Source organism: Sceloporus undulatus, chromosome 3, assembly GCF_019175285.1.
Source record: "Sceloporus undulatus isolate JIND9_A2432 ecotype Alabama chromosome 3, SceUnd_v1.1, whole genome shotgun sequence".
Lineage (NCBI taxonomy): Eukaryota > Metazoa > Chordata > Lepidosauria > Squamata > Phrynosomatidae > Sceloporus > Sceloporus undulatus.
Genome location: NC_056524.1, coordinates 225,541,686 through 225,559,341, shown reverse-complemented (window position 1 = coordinate 225,559,341; position 17,656 = coordinate 225,541,686). Strand labels below are relative to the sequence as shown.

At 42.6% G+C, this 17,656-nt stretch overlaps 1 protein-coding gene across 6 annotated transcripts in view; it reads right to left on the bottom strand.

Annotated features, from left to right (window-relative positions):
• Positions 1-17,656, bottom strand: part of ST6GAL1 (ST6 beta-galactoside alpha-2,6-sialyltransferase 1) — a 118,914-nt gene that overhangs the window by 46,853 nt on the left and 54,405 nt on the right. The window contains exon 1 of one of the 6 annotated variants that reach the window (XM_042459228.1): positions 6,068-6,181. The exons of the other annotated variants lie outside the window; for them this stretch is intronic. The gene's annotated coding sequence lies outside the window, so the exon portion shown is untranslated. Of the gene's footprint in view, positions 1-6,067; positions 6,182-17,656 lie in introns of those variants that run through there. 6 annotated transcript variants of the gene reach the window in all.

The following is a 17,656-nucleotide window of genomic DNA, read 5'->3' as shown; positions in this document are numbered from 1 at the left end:
ATTGCCTAAGTTACCTTCCAAAATGTTCTAAGGATATAAACATCATCAGAAAGAGATTGAAAAGCGATCTGGGAGGGTTACAACTCCTACAAACTCCCGCCTGTAAAATTCAAGGATTTTAGTCCAAAAAGTAACTTTCCAAGATCCATCAAGGTTGTTTTGTCATCAAAAGTAACACTGCTAGCAGGAGTATATTCATATGTTCCACCTCTAACAGTAAAGAAGAAATATTGAGACCTAATTTAGATGGCCAGATCTAAAACACACTGCAGACATAGTCCAGTTTGAAACTGCTTTAACTGCCCTGGCTCTATGGTAGGGAATTCTGGAACTATAGTTTTGTGAGACATTTAGCCTTCTCTGTCAGAGGGCTCGGTGCCACAATAAAACTATAATTCCCAAGATTCCCTAGCACTGAGCCAGGGCTGTTAAAGTGATCTGAAACTGGATTATTTCTGCAGTGTGTTTTGGCCCAGGAGAGATGCATTTGTCACCTTCATATCCTCGGTTGTCCTTCCTTGCCAGCTGGGCCAGTAACCACAGCTCATGGTCCTTAATAGACAGAAATTTCCTCACCTCATAAACATTACATTATTTGATGGCATGGTTCACCTAAAAAACCATTGCTCTGTTCTACTCTTTATTATTTTATTATTATTCCAACTCACTAGTATATAGAGGCAGATGTCATCACTAATCAAAACAGAGCTGAAGTGGCCTAGTTGACTTGCTTCCTGTGCTTGCCTTGGATCTAACTGCCATTTTAAAAACGGAACCTGTTTGTATAAAGCTGTGGAAAAGGTGATTTAACAAACATAAAGCGGTCCAGAGGTAACTGCATGGCAACCTGAATGAGATCACAGAAAATTAGAAACTGGGACACAGTGCTCATAACACCTCTATAAACATCTGGTAGTACACACAGATCCCTCAGGCCCTCACTTGTAATCTGTTTTTTGGGCTCATCAGAAGCTATTTAGGGTTCAGTCTAAATCACTTCAGCTTCACCTACTTATCACCGCAGACCTGATGTGAAAAAGTTTATTACTTAACCAAAGGGGTCTTTGGCACCTAAAAACAACCATCTGCTGTAGCATAAAATTCATACACCATAACAGTATGTCCCAACCTTGGATATGCAGATATTGTTAGTTTCAACTCCCATCATCCCTAACCACTAGCTACATTGGTTAGAGATGATGTGAGTTGCAGCCCCTAGGTCACTGTGACACTGTGGACCTGACCGTTTTACATCAGTTTTGCTTTACTTACATGTCTAGTACTGCCAAGCAGGGGTAATTTTAGTACACGTTACAATGGACATATGACCAATTTTGAGCAATAAGTACAGTGGACCCTTGTTATACGCGTGGGGTTTGGTTCCAAGACCCCCGTGGATAACAAAATCCGTGTATGCTCAAGTCCCATTAAATATAATGACATAGCAAAATCGTGTCCCTTATAAAAAAAAATGGAAAAGCAGGTTTATTTGAAATTTATACTTGGATGCTTGATCCGTGTATAAAAAATCCGTGTATAAGAAGGGCCGGCGTATGAATTGTTTTCTTTCTTTAAAAAAAAGGTTTGCTTTTATTATTAACAACATTCCTTTCTTGGAAGTTAGGGTTGCCATTCATCAGGACCTCCAAAACGGGACAAATGTAGGACAAAATTTTCAAATGTAGGACACTTTTTTGTGTCCTACATTTGAATAGGAGCCTCCCTGAGGGGAGGCTTCCTTGCCTGCCTGGGCCCCGCCCTTGGCGGGGGAGGAGCCCAAGCAGGGAGGGACTCCTCTCCTTCAGGGAGGCTTTCCTGCTGGCCTGGGCCCAAGGGGAGGAAAGCCTCCCTCAGCTTGCCATATCTCGCCTGGGGGGGCGGGGCAATCCCCGGGGCGGGGGCAAACCAGGGCGGAACCGTGCGGACCCGCCCCAAACCAGGAAATCCCGCCCCCAGGTGGGTATGGAAGCCTATTGGAAGTAAGCCTCATTGTGTTCAATGGGGCTTACTTGAGGAAAACATGAGCAAATGAGTAATAGCAAAATGCCTTCTTTCTACTAAATACAATTGGCCCTTCTTTAATGGATTCAAGCATCCACGGCTTGAAATATTTAAAAAAACTATAAATTTCAAATATCAAACCTTGATTTTCCATTTTTTAATAGGGACACTATTTTGCTATGTCATTATATTTAATGGGACTTGACATACACGGATTTTGTTATCCACAGGGGATCTTGGAACCAGACCCAGCGGATAACACAGGTCCACTGTAACAGGGATGTAGCTAGGATTTTAGGAAGGGGGGGACCAACCATATAATGGCTTGCGTGCGGCAGCCCCACCATTCATTTTTCTAATGAAGGGGGGGGGGTGTCCGGACCCCAAGAACCACCCCCCCCCCGGCTACGTCCCTGACTGTAAGTATAATATTATAACTTCCCACCACACCAGGGTGCGGTGGCCAAACTGTGTTCCTTAAAGAACAAGGTAGTAGTTACATGCTTTTCCATATTCCTCCTCTAGGAGTACAAGGATGAGACCTAAACTTGCACTTTTGCTCGACGTGTGTAGCACCAGTCAGGTCTGAGACGCTTAACTGAGATTCTAGAAGTATCTGTTTAAATTGTACCACTTCCCTCCAGAGTTGAACCCAGGTGGCACCCATTATAGGAGAGTCAATTAAAAACCTTCAAAACAAAAATTCACTATTAAAAGAATTAAAATCACTAAATAAACAGAATAAAGTCATCTAAACGGCATGCAAAAATTTAAAAAGATAAATAAAGCATCCAAATAAGAAGCTCTCCTGCTTACACAGTAAAAACCTGCTTAAACAAAAAGGTTGTTGCCTGTGGAAGGGAGTTTAATGTACTACATTTCTATGTTTTTAAATCCTCTGGAATTTGCTTCCACCGGGTGTGTAAACAGCCACTGAAAAGGCTCTCTCATATCCTCAACAAAGCTTATTGGGCTCCATCTTGTTTTTAGGAGGTTTGACACTGCATAATTATCTTATTCGTCCTTTCTCATTATTTAAACATATATATATATTATATCTTTAGGTAGATGTAGTAGTAATAGTAGTAGTAGTACTTGCTGTTGTTATTTTATTATATTGATTTATATCCCCCTGTTTTCCCAGAACTGGGACCACAGAGCTGCTCATATATTAAATAACAATACAATTAAAAACATATAAAAGTGGTACATTAAAACGGAATTAAATTGTTAATAATTTAAGTAGAATACCTTTAAAAAGATAAAATACAGTTAAAAAGAATTGTCTAAACAACATGAAACGTTTATAAAAACTTTTCTAGAGAGTGCATTTTGTATAAGTCCTACTGGACATGGCAGGCCTAGGTTGCCATACTGCCGGACCTCCACCAAAGGGAGAAATGTAGGGCAAAATTTTCAAATGTAGGACACACAAAATGTGTCCTACATTTGAAAATTTTGCCCTACATTTTCCCTCGCGATCGCGCGGGGAGTGGAGGCCAAGCGGCGAGGGAAAGCCTCCACTTAGGAGGCTTTCCCTCCCCGCCTGGGCCCCGGGCCTCGCCGCGATCGGAGGCCAGGATCGGGGCCTCGCCTGTTCCTGGCCCCCGCAGGGACCAGGAAGGAGGCGAGGAGAGCCTGGCCATCGCCGGGGCTTCGCCTCGTTCCTGGCCCATCCAGGGACCAGGAAGGGCGAGAGACCGCCAGCCATCGCGGGGGCTTCGCCTCGTTCCTGGCCCCATCAGGGACCAGGAAGGAGGCGAGGAGGCGCAGGCAGGCGGGGAGGTTGGCGCGGGGGCCCCAGAGGGCCGCCTCCCTGCAGCCTCCCCGCCCCAGGCCTCACCTGCCTCCTCTTCCTCCGCGCGGCCATGCGAGGTGGAGGAGGAGGGGGCAGCGAGGCCCCGGGGTTTTCCCGGTTTTTGACGGCACCGTGCCGGGACCGGGCAGGTGCCTCCAAAACTGGGGAAAACCCGGTTGCAGCCGGGTTATGGCAACCCTGGCAGGCCTCTATTTGTGCAGTTTAGCAACCACACTTTATTATAATTGCTCAAGTTAAAATAAAATAAAATCAATTTACACAAGATCCTCAAATTCATTATTTCCATTGTTTCTCAGTCACGAAACTTGAATACTGGAATAAGTTTAGCCCAGATAGCTCTATATGAACACATGTACATTCCATACCTATAGAGAGGCTTCATATTTTAAATATAATACCTTAAATATAATTGCACATCATAAAAAGGACCTGGGCTAGCTGGCATTGCCTATCCCTGATCATCACTGATTTCAAGATGGTGTTTATGCTTTATGCCTGAGCATTTTTACCACAATTTGCATCCCAAGAAGTGGATTTACATCCAAAAGCTGTGCAAAAATAAATAACCAGTTAGTCATAAAGTGCCGCCACATTTCTTTTCCCACCTTCCACCTCTCATCTGCTTTTGGTGCTGCAAGAGACTAATACACGCTACTTTGAGTGCAAACCTCTTGCAGTCTCACTTTGTAACAGATCTGGTCCCACCAAGAGAGAGAGAGAAAGCCCACTTTCTGAACCTTATTCTTTACAGGCATTTCTGTATTACAGTTATCATTTATAGCAACCATCAAGAATAAAAAATTTGCTGTAATATTGCTGATGATAACCAAAACACAACAATAATAATTCATTCTTATACTCTCTCCCCACATTTGTCAGATGTTTCCAAACCCTCCATTTTTTTTATTTCTTTAAAGCTGAACTCATAGTCCTTCTTACTTTAGCCCTTCTCACCTTTCTCTATAATTACTGGCTACTTGTTTGTGTTCTTCCTCCCGCTTCCATTTTTTATTGCATGTGCCTTTTAAATTTCAGCTCACCTGAAAACATGAAAACTACATAAGCACCCACTCTGGTTTCTTTAGATGTCTTTCATTTTCCTTTTTTGCTGTATTGTTTGGGATTTTACCTTCTATATCACACTCTAAGAAACTACCATCCATTTGAACTGCCTTCTCTTTGAGTATAAATGCCTACTCAGAGATAACCTCCATGACTTCAATGGTATTCATCCTATGCAAGGCTATTCACTGTTTTGTATTACAACTTCCCAAATCTCCTAGTTGTCTATGCAATCTAGAAGGTTCTGGAGGTTGTAGTGCCAAAAGGTATTTTTTTTCTCAGCTCTATTTTTAAATCCAGGTTGTTCTAAATTTATTTTGTCGGCTTATATTCACTCATGAATCTAACTGGAAATAATTTACAGGATGCTATAATAAGAGCATCAGAATGGAGAGCAAACATGACCATCTGCAGGGCATCCAACGAGGGCATCCATTACCACTTTTTTTGATTCCTAAGAAACTACACAAATCATTTCATACTATCTGTGACCAGCTTATCATGAACACAATATTCTGACGTGCATAAACAGTGCATAAAAAATAATATTTGAATTAAAGGTCTGAGAGCAGAAGAGTGAATTAGATGATTATATTGATACAGACAAAGAAAAAGGCCTTTCTAAAGATACAAAACAAATCCAGCTCCATTTATGAACTTGCATTCCTCCATGCAAAAACTATTGCATCCTAGAATGAAAAATCAGAAATTCAAAACTAGTGTAGAGACATTTTGCATGAAGGTCAAGTGAGGGGGGGGAGGTTCAAGGTCTTTTGAACTGCAAGATTTGTTTATCCATTTTATCTAATAAGAAACCTCTGTTTCTACATTAACATATAGCCAGGCTCCTATATCTATTTCCTTTTTCCTGTTTTATTAATAAAATAGCAGCATCAACAAGTAACATAACAAAGACACCTGAGGTAAGTGTCCATGAAATATATTTTCTAAAATGGACAATGAATAGGCGAAATACATCTTGGGGAGAAAGATTCTGAACATGAAGAACATTTCCTCTCATCTGCAAAATGAATCCCATTGTGGGAGAAAAGTAGGATATAATTATTGAAATAAATAATAAAAATATGTCTGATGTGAGAGAAAAGAGGAGGATACTCTCAAAATCAACAAGTTCAAATGCACATTTATAGGGGGGGGGATTAAGCGGGGGCCATTCTTACCCACCCATAGCTTTTGGCAGGCTAGATGATCTTGTCTTTGGACAACCCGCTCTAGCTTTTCCACCTGGGATTTTAGCCAGAAACCAGGCTCCATTCCTTTCTCCCTTGCTGACACTTGGAAGCGGGTGGAAGTGAAAGTGTGAACTGCCGTCAGTTAAGGGCTGCAGGAGCTCCCACGAATACCAAATAGTTTTGTTAAGGAGAACATTCTCAGCAATGACAATTGATATACTTTACTGTTACAATCAACTCAACTTGGACAAGGACCATTGCTGTTTGCTTTTTAATTAAAACATGTTGCAACAAGAAAATAAAAAAATCAAGTTAATAAAATTGGACTATGAAAAGCAAGCCTCTGTTTTGCTTCATATCACTTTGATGCTTTGAATCCTTTTTTGATACAAGAATCAGATGCATTCTACAGATATGAATGTTCTATTGTTGGAAAGTTCTACATGTGAAAAAATGAGTATTCATTAATTTAAATAATGCAAAACAGCACTGTACTAAGATGTGATTCTCCTGAGTAAAAGTGATACACGGAGCTTCGCTACATTAAAGTGCAGCTTTGTGTACTGTACAAATCTTTTGAGCAAATGTTGTGCTGAATAATATAATCCAGTATAATATGTAAAGAAAATATAAAATGCAACAAATTGGTTCCCCTCATTTTCTCTTTTGGTGTACTTCTATATGGCCACCTTTTTGAAAACGTCTACTATCATCTCAGGAGCCAAATGAAATATGCCCACATCGTGGTGCCTCGGGATACGAAATACCCAGCTTACGAAATTTTCGGGATACGAAAAAAATCCCATAGGGATTATTGTTCCGGGTTACGAATGTTTTTTCGGGTACGAAAAAAATTTTGGTGTTTTTTCGGCTTTTTCGCACGGAATCGCGGCTTTCCCATTAGCGCCTATGGCAATTCGGCTTACGAAGGCTTTTCGGGTTACGAAACCGGCCGCGGAACGAATTATTTCGTAAACCGAGGCACCACTGTACTCATATTTATTAAATTTAGTAAGAAGCTCATGCTTTGTCTCAGAATACAACTTTTGTCTGTTTTTCAGCTAATCTGCCCACAATATTAAAGTGGCTTATCTAATAAACTCAGGATACAAACCAACTAATAATGCTTCATCAAAACCAAACTTAACCAAAACAAACAAAACAAGCTTTATTATAACCGCTTCATACCACCTAAGCAGTGTCTAAGCGGTTTACAACGTAAGTATTTGTCCCAACAATCTGGGTACTCATTTTAGCGACCTCGGAGGATGCAAGCCTGAGTCAAGCTGAGCTCTTTGATGGTCTTGAACTCACAAACTTGTGGTTTTGAGTGGTGGCTGCAGTACAGACATTAACCACTGCACCACCAGGGTTAAAAGCAGCTATTCAAAGAGCTGCGTCACCACTTTTAAATGTAACTACAGTGGTACCTCGGGTTACGAATTAATTCGTTTCGCCGCCGCTTTCGTAACCCGAAATCCTTCGTAAGCCGAAAAAACCATAGGCGCTAAGGGGAAAAGCCGCGATTTGGTGTAAATAGCGCCGAAAGCACCCAAAATTTTTTGTAACCCGAACAAACGTTCGTAAGACCGGAACAGTTTTTTGAATGGATTTTTTTCGTAACCCGGAAATTCTTAAGGCGGCGCATTCGTATCCCGAGGTACCACTGTATAAAGAAGCCTGCCTAGTAAATCCTTGAATGTATTCCAAGTATATATAACTGCATTTCTTAAAGTCAGTGAGATAGAGCACAGGATTATTGGGCAAACTATTTCAATGGAACCATAGTGGGAGCTGGGTGCAACTTTTAAAGCAAGGAATTATGCACTGAATTAAAGAAGCCTCCAGTCGGAAGCAGCTACTGCAAGATCCCACTCCTGTTAGGTGGTATTGGTTTCCACTACAGTGGGCATTGGTATCTGCTGAGGTTTGGCTCCAGGACCCCGTGTAATGCTCAAGTCCCATTAAATACAATGGCATAGTGAAATGGAATCCCTTATATAAAATAGCAAAATCAAGGTTTACTATTTGGATTTATATATTTTTGGAATATTTTTAAGCCGTGGATGCTTGAATCTGTGGATAAAAAAAAATCAATGGATATGGTGGGGCTGACTGCAAGCATATGTAGCCAACTATTTCCCAGGCTTCTTTGTCCCCTGGAATATGACAACATGAATTGTTCAGCAATGCCTAGATGCCACATTGACTGAGGTGCAAGGTAACCATGTCACACCCACTGTAGATTGTACTGTGGTGTGTCTGAACACTGGATATGTTGTCTTTTGCATGACCATTTTCCCCACCTGCAGAATTTAAAATACCTCTGTTCAAAGGGGTCAATATATTTTATTCTCTTTGTCTTTGATATTTCCACACTGTAAATCTCGATTTTCAAGCATAGTGTGCACACTTACTGAGGATTAAGTACCACTGAACTTAGTAATGTTTCCTTCTTAGTAAACATGAGTTAGTTCATCCAGGAAATACACTGCACATTTGCGTAGCAAAGCAATAGCAAGGATCTCCTTCAAGCCAGTTGAATGGGCAACCTTCAAGCCAGTTGAAAATGGCAACTCTCGACCATTTTTCCCCTGTCTCTGTACGCACTTCTTCCTCTAAGACTAGGCCTCAGCCCTGGCTTACCCCAACATTAAGTTTCTCGGTCCTGCTCTAGAGCGGCCGAACGTCTTTGGAGAAAGTCCAAAGAGTGGGCTGATTTTATCATTTCAAATTTGTTCTTTCTTCCTTCTCACGCGCCCTCTCTATGGCTAAACAGAATTATTACAAAATCATTGATCTCTGCCATGAGAGGTGCCCGCAGGTTTGTTCTCCACCTTCAACACTTTGCTTAAACCTCCCTCTCCTCCAGTCTTTCATCTTTCTCTCCTAATGACTTTGCTAACTATTTCATCTCTAAGATTACCACTATTCGCTCTGAGATAGTCCCTCCTGATTCTTCTTCTGCTCTTAATCTTCTATCACCTTCGCCTAACAAATTTTCTGTCTTTCTCCTGCCTCTTTGGATGAACTCTCTACACTTCTGAACCTTCCAAACCTGCTACCTGTCCTCTTGATCTATCCTCTCGTCTTTAATCTCTATAGCTCCCTCCTTTCTGCCCTCGCTCCTCCATATCTCACATCTCTCTCTCTCTACAGGCTCCTTCCCCTCGGACTTCAAAATGCTCTCATTTCCCCAATTTGAAAAAACCTTCTCTTGACCCCCTCTTTGTCTAGCTATCGTCCGATTTCTCTTCTCCCCTTTCTTTCTAAGGTTTTGGAACGGGTTGTCTATTCGCGCTGTCTTGAGTTTCTGATGAAGCAATTCATCCTTGATCCCTTCAGTCTGGTTTCCGCCCAAGGCATCTACAGGCAGCTCTCACTAAGATCCGAATGACCTTTTACAGGCCAAGGCTAATGGCCTTTACTCTGTTCTCATTCTTCTCGATCTGTCTGCAGCTTTGACACTGTTGATCACTGTCTCCTAATTGACATACTCTCTGGCCTTGGGTCTCAGACTCTGTTCTCGACTGGGTTAGATCTTACTTGTCTGGCAGATCTTTTGCAGTAGTTGCAGGGGGTCTGACTCTTCTCCTGTTCCCTTATCTGTGGAGTTCCCCAGGGCTCTGTTCTGGGTCCCCTTCTGTTTTCTCTCTACACACTGTCCTTAGAAAAACTCATCAGCTCTTTTGGTTTTCCTACCATCTGTATGCCGATGACACCCAGCTGTATCTTTCTGCCCTGACTTTTCGCCAAGGCTTGAACAGCAATCTCATCTTGCCTTCAGCTGTCTCGCAGTGGATGCGCCATCGGCGTTGAAGCTCAACATGTCCAAGACGGAGCTCCTTGTCTTTCCTCCTAAGCCCAACCTTCAACAACACTCTTTTCTGTCTCTGTGGACAACATTTCCATTCAACCAGTCCCGCACGCCCAGTCTTGGCTTTATCTTTGACTCTTCTCTGTCGTGTATCCCTCAGATCCAGACCACCCACAGGCTTAGATTCTTTTTGTACAATATTGCCAAAATCCGACCATACTCTCCGCCTCTACTGCCAAGATCCTGGTCCATGCCCTAGTGATCTCACGACTTGATTACTGTAATGTCCTCCTGGTGGGCTTCCTCTTTCTCACCTCCGTCCTTTAATCTCTGTCCCAGCATTCAGCTGCACGCATTATCACTTCACCCACCGCTCTGACCACATTTCTCCTTGTTGGCATCCTTACTGGCTCCCTCTCCCTTTCCGCATTCAGTATAAGCTCCTGTGTCGACATTCAAAGCCCTCCATGGACTGGCCCCTCCTTACTTATCAGACCTTCTTTCTCTTCACCTTCCCACCAGGGCCCTCCGTTCTGGTAGTCAAGGGTTCCTGTCTCAGCCCAGGATTTCCTCTGCCCCCTCCGGATTCGCCCCTTTTCACTTGCTGCCCTTCCTCCTGGAACCTTCTTCCTCCACAGCAAGAGCCATCACTTCTTTAACCAGCTTCAAAACGGAGCTGAAAACCATCTATTCAGAGAGCTTTCCCAGGCATCGCATAATTGTCGCTTACTATCTGATGTTCTGTTGTTGGCTGTTTATCGATCCATTTCCTGTATTCCATGTACTGTATATGTATATCCTACTTGTGATTATGATTTTCTCTGGATAATGATTACCATCCATTGAAGCCTTGCCCTCCCCAGTCCATCTGCCTTGGTCCAGACCTCGGAGGTTGACAGAACTGCTGGACCTCTTACCCTTCCCCCACCACTCCCTTCTCCTTCTGTGTCATGTCTTTTTAGATGTAAGCCTGAGGGCAGGGAAACGTCTAACTAAAAAGATTGCATGTACAGCGCTGTGTAAATTTCAGCGCTCATAATAAAAGGTTAATAATATAATAATATAATATAATAATAACCTGCACACTTCTACTGTAATTACAATCTAAATCCTCTGTAAAAGAGCTTACCATTTGAAAGTACTGATATTTTTTTTTCTGCAGGTGTTAAAATGGCTAGTCAGACCTTACACATTTGAAATGAAACAAAACAAGAAAAGAAATTTAAAGTCCGAATTTTCTTCTTTTTGTTTCCATTCCTTTCAGCTGCAGAGAATGGATGGGACACCATAGCCCAGGGGTGGGCAACCTGCGGCCCGCGGGCCACATCCGGCCTGGCAAGGGGACTGGACCGGCCCCCGCCCTGTCCTGCCGCCGCCGCTTCGGCAGCCTTTGAGCATCCGCAGCCTCCTCCTCCTCTTCCTGCGCCTCTGTGTGCTTTTCTCCGGGGCTGGAGTCAGCAGCTCGCAAAGAGTAGCTCCTTCTCTTGAGGGAGCTGCTGGAGGGCTGGCCAATAGCACAAATGGCGGGGCGGGGCTGTTTCCGCCCCACTCTGCCATTGGCCCGCCTCAATGAAGAAGGAAACTTGGGAAGCGGCAGGAGGTGCGGCGGAGGAGGAGGACCTCTGGCCCAGAGGAAAGGGAAAGAAAGGGCCATTTCCCAAACCCCTTTGGCTCCGAAAATGAGTACAAGAGGAGAGGGGGGAGAGAAGAGGAGGAAGGGCCATTTCAATATGCATTTCCCCCTGGATGAATTTTCCCATGCACATTTCCCTCTGGATTAATTTTCCCATGCACATTTCCCCCTGTATTAATTTCCCCATGTACCTTTCCCTCTGGATTAATTTTCCCATGCTCCTTTCCCTCTGGATTAATTTTCCCATGTACTTTCCCTCTGGATTAATTTTCCCATGCTCCTTTCCCCCTGGATGAATTTTCCCATGCCACATTACCCTCTGGATTAATTTTCCCATGCTCCTTTCTCCCTGGATGAATTCCCCATGTACATTTCGCTCTGGATTAATTTTCCCATGCTCCTTTTCTGGATGAATTCCATGTACACTTTCCCTCTGGATTAATTTCCCATGCTCCTTTCCTCTGGATTAATTTTCCCATGTACATTTCCCTCTGGATTAATTTTCCCATGCTCCTTCCCCCGGATGAATTTCCCATGCACATTTCCCTCTGGATTAATTTCCCATGCTCCTTTCCCCTGGATTATTCCCCGTACATTCCCTGGATTATTTTCCCATGCTCCTTTCCCCTGGATTAATTTCCCATGTACATTTCCCTCTGGATTAATTTTCCATGCCTTCCCCCGGATGAATTTTCCATGCACATTTCCCTCTGGATTAATTTTCCCATGCTCCTTTCCCCCTGGATTATTTTCCCATGTACATTTCCCTCTGGTTAATTTTCCCATGTACATTTCCCTCGGATTAATTTTCCCATGCTCTTTTCCCTGGATGATTTTCCATGACATTTCCCTCTGGATTAATTTTCCCATGCTCCTTTCCTCTGGATTAATTTTCCCATGTACATTTCCCTCTGGATTAATTTTCCCATGCTCCTTTCCCCTGGATGAATTTTCCCATGCACATTTCCTCTGGTTAATTTTCCCATGCTCCTTTCCCTCTGGTTAATTTTCCCATGTACATTTCCCTCTGGATTAATTTCCCATGCTCCTTTCCCCCTGGATGAATTTTCCCATGCACATTTCCTCTGGATTAATTTTCCCATGCTCTTCCCTCTGGATTAATTTTCCCAGTACATTTCTTCTGGATTTTTCCCATGCTCTTCTTCCCTGGATTAATTTTCCCATGTACATTTCCCTCTGGATTAATTTTTCCCTGCTCCTTTCCCTCTGGATTATTTTCCCATGTACATTTCCTTCTGGATTAATTTTCCCATGTACATTTCCCTCTGGATTAATTTTCCCATGTACATTTCCCTCTGGATTATTTCCCATGTACATTTCCCTCTGGATTAATTTTCCCATGCTCCTTTCCCTCTGGATTAATTTTCCCATGCTCCTTTCTCCCTGGATTAATTTTCCCCTGTACATTTCCCTGGATTAATTTTTCCATTACATTTCCCTCGGATTAATTTTCCCATGCTCCTTTCCCTCTGGATTAATTTTCCCATTTTCCTTTCCCTCTGGATTAATTTTCCCATGCTCCTTTCCCCCTGGATTAATTTTCCCATGTACATTTCCCTCTGGATTAATTTTCCCATGCTCCTTTCCCCCTGGATTTAATTTCCCCATGCTCCTTCTCCTGGATTAATTTTCCCATGTACATTTCCCTCTGGTTAATTTTCCCATGTACATTTCCCTCTGGATTAATTTTCCCATGCTCCTTTCCCTCTGGATTAATTTTCCCATGTACATTTCCTTCTGGATTAATTTTCCCATGTACATTTCCCTCTGGATAATTTCCCATGCTCCTTTCCCCCTGGATTAATTTCCCTGTACATTCCCTCTAGATTAATTTCCCATTACATGTCCCCCTGGATTAATTTCCCCATGTTCCTTTCCCTCTGGATTAATTTTCCCATGCTCCTTTCCCCTGGATGAATTTCCATGCACATTTCCCTCTGGATTAATTTTCCCATGCTCCTTTCCCCCTTGATTAATTTCCCCATGTACATTTCCTCTGGATTAATTTTCCCATGCTCCTTTCCCTCTGGATTAATTTTCCCATGTACATTCCCTCTGGATTAATTTTCCCATGCTCCTTTCCCCCTGGATGAATTTTCCCATGCACATTTCCCTCTGGATTAATTTTCCCATGCTCCTTTCCCCCTGGATTAATTTTCCCATGTACATTTCCCTCTGGATTAATTTTCCCCTGTACATTTCCCTCTGGATTAATTTTCCCATGCTCCTTTCCCCTGGATGAATTTTCCCATGCACATTTCCCTCTGGATTAATTTTCCATGCCTTTCCCTCTGGATAATTTTCCCATGTACATTTCCTCTGGATTAATTTTCCATGCTCCTTTCCCCCGATGAATTTTCCCATGCACATTTCCCTCTGGATTAATTTCCCATGCTCCTTTCCCCTGGATTAATTTTCCCTGTACATTTCCCTCTGGATTAATTTTCCCATGCTCCTTTCCCCCTGGATGAATTTTCCATGCACATTTCCCTCTGGATTAATTTTCCCATGCTCCTTTCCCTCTGGATAATTTTCCCATGTCATTTCCTTCTGATTAATTTTCCCTGCTCCTTTCTCCCTGGATTAATTTTCCCATGTACATTTCCCTCTGGATTATTTTTTCATGCTCCTTTCCCTTGGATTAATTTTCCCATGTACATTTCCTTCTGGATTAATTTTCCCATGTACATTTCCCTCTGGATTAATTTTCCCATGTACATTTCCCTCTGGATTAATTTTCCCATGTACTCCCTCTGGATTAATTTTCCCTGCTCCTTTCCTCTGGATTAATTTTCCCATGCTCCTTTCTCCCTGGATTAATTTTCCCCTGTACATTTCCCTCTGGATTAATTTTCCCTGTACATTTCCTCTGGATTAATTTTCCCATGCTCCTTTCCCTCTGGATTAATTTTCCCATGTTCCTTTCCCTCGATTTTTCCCATGTTCCTTTCCCCTGGATTATTTTCCCATGTACATTTCCCTCTGGATTAATTTTCCCATGCTCCTCTCTTCCCTGGATTTAATTTCCCCATGCTCCTTTCTCCCTGGATTAATTTTCCAGTACATTTCCCTCTGGATAATTTTCCCATGTACATTTCCCTTGGATTAATTTTCCATGCTCCTTTCCCTCTGGATTAATTTTTCATGTACATTTCCTTCTGGATTAATTTTCCCATGTACATTTCCTCTGGATTAATTTTCCCATGCTCCTTTCCCCCTGGATTAATTTCCCATGTACATTTCCCTCTAGATTAATTTTCCCATGTACATGTCCCCTGGATTAATTTCCCCATGTTCCTTTCCTCTGGATTAATTTTCCCATGCTCCTTTCCCCCTGGATTAATTTTCCCATGTACCTTTCCCTCTGGATTAATTTTCCCATGCTCCTTTCCCCCTGGATTTAATTTTTCCATGTACATTTCCCCCTGGATTTATTTTCCCCCTGTACATTTCCCCCTTATTTATATATTTCCCCCTTATTTATTGATATCAGTCAGCTTTTGAGATATGGGCCCACTCTTTCTGAAGCCGAGAGAGTGTGGACTTTCCAAAGTGTCTTTCTGTGCGTTTTTTGTCCTTTTATGCAGCCTTGTTGTGACACTGATGGTGTGTTGATGATGGTGATATTGATGAAGCCAGCTTTGAGGCACGGCCATGCAAGTTGCTCTGATTTTTACAAACTCATGCCCAGTGAAGAAAACCAAAGTCCCTTGACCAAGTACACACTTCTGAGAAGTACAGTTGAACCCAAGAGCAAATCACTTCTTGTTAAACCAGCTTGACGTGTTAAATATGCATAGCCATGTGGACCCATGTTCAGTGTGAAACCCAAAGAGTTTGTTTATGCAGTAAGCCTCTGAAATATGCAAGAGGCCATCTTAAGTAGAGCCATGTTCAATGCCCAAATGTGCTGTTTGGAATGGGGGGAGGGGGGCTGGCCAAAGGAAAGTACATTTCTGTCTAGGAATAATGCCCAAATGACCTCCATTTGATCATGCCTAAGAAACATGCATTTTATATTAACATTTTTAAAAAAGCATCAATTTTTTTGCATGTCCTCCATTTAAAAATGTGTCCTACATTTGAAAATGTCATATATTACTTATTTATTTATTTTTTCGCTTCGGCCCAGTTGTCTGAGGACAGCAAGCCGGCCCCGGCTCAAAAAGGTTGCCTACCCCTGCCATAGCCAGACATTAATGAGACCCAGAGTGTGAAATCCAAGCCAGCAAACGGACCTGTACAGTGGGACCTTGTTATACGCTGGGGTTTGGTTCCAAGATCCCCTGTATATAACAAAATCCGTGTATGCTCAGGGCCCATTAAATATGACATAGCAAAATGTGTGTCCCTTATAAAAAATGGAAAATCACGGTTGATATTGAAATAATACTTTAAAAAATATTTTCAAATCATGTATGCTTGAATCCGTGTATAAAAAATCCGTGTATAAGAAGGTCCGATTGTAATATTCCTCCTCCATCATTTAGTAAGGCTATGCACTCATGCAGGAGGTTGGAGTTTCCAGAAGAGACCTAGTGAGGAACAATTAGGGCGATTATCACACAGAGGCTTATCGTGGCTAAAATCAATGCCAAAGCACAAGGGTGTGATAAACAATTGTGCTTGCCGCCCATGATTTAATTGTCATTGAGGCATCCTGCTTCTCTCCTGTCCTCATAGTGTTTGTGGAGCAGCCATTTTTCAACAATGGAAACTTCCATTATTGGAGAAATTGCTTCTCCATGAACACTTTGATGACAGGAGAGGAATGGGACACCTCAATGGCAATTAAATCACAGGAGCCAAGCACAATTGGCTGTCACACCTGTGCTCTTTGGGAATAATTTAGCCATGTTTTGCCATGGTAAGCCTCTGTGTGGTAATCGCCTCGGGTAGAGCTCCCATTCACCCCTGTACATATATTATATGCTTAAGGGAGGCATAACATAGTAACTGGGCATTTACTAATTAATTAAGCAGGCCTCTGGCAAATAATAATGCCCCTTTCATTAGTTGCACTATCTCTGGCAGGTTGTGCCAGGTCAGCTCACAGTGTACAGACAGATAAGAATATTTCTGTCCTCAATGGGTGGAAAATGCTCCTTTGTGAAGTGTCAATTCTTTCAGAACAAGGAAGAGAGAATATTTAAAGATTTGGAAAATCAGGATGGCAGTCTGGTTCTGACCATGAACTGCTTTCAGCCAAGGCTCCAATCAAGCCCAGGAACCAATCCATTGGGGCAACATCTAATTCATCATGCAGACTCCAGTGAACAGCAGCTCTTTACAGATTTGATCAGTTGATGGGACATGAGCTTACTTGCCTTTGCCTTAGGTTGATTGCTGCATTCTTCTTCTCTTCATTTAATCAATAAAATCAGTAAACCATCAATTGACACATTTTGAACTTGTTACAATTCATAACTATAAAGTAACTAAGGGGCTCACAGACTGCCCTGAAAAGGTGAGTTGGAGCCGCCCTTTTTGCTCCTGAGGCAGCCTATAGCACCAAACCACGTGGGCTCTCTCTGCACCAAAAAAACCTTCTAAAAGTGGGTTCTTTCTGGCATGCATGGCCACTGCCTCAGTGTGCCATTGATGCACTGTTGGCCGTCGATGACGCAAGTGCAGCGCCCCGACTTGTGGATGCTGCGCTGCGCTTGTGTCATCATGGCGGCCCCCGTGTGGACGGACCACAAATGATGGCACTGCCGCTGCATGCTAGGGCTTGGGAGCGTGTGGTACTCTGCACACTCCCGAGCCCTAATTTTGGCCCCAGGGCGCCACAAAGCACCTGTTCTGAACTAGGCCTATAAGACACCATTTAATTACAAAAATTGTCCTTGCTAAATTAATTTCCTGGATGACCTTGGGCAAGTCACATTCTCTCAGCCTCAAGGATCGCAATGACACACCCCTACTGGAAGAAACTTGCCAAGAAAACCCATTGATAGGTTTGCCTCATTTGTCACAAACTACAATTCCATAGCATTGAGACATGGCAGTTAAGTGGTGTCAAACTGGATTATTTCTGTAGTGTGGATACAGCAATAGTCAAGAAACATGGTGAATAATTGAATACACTTTTGAAATGAAGGATTTAAAAT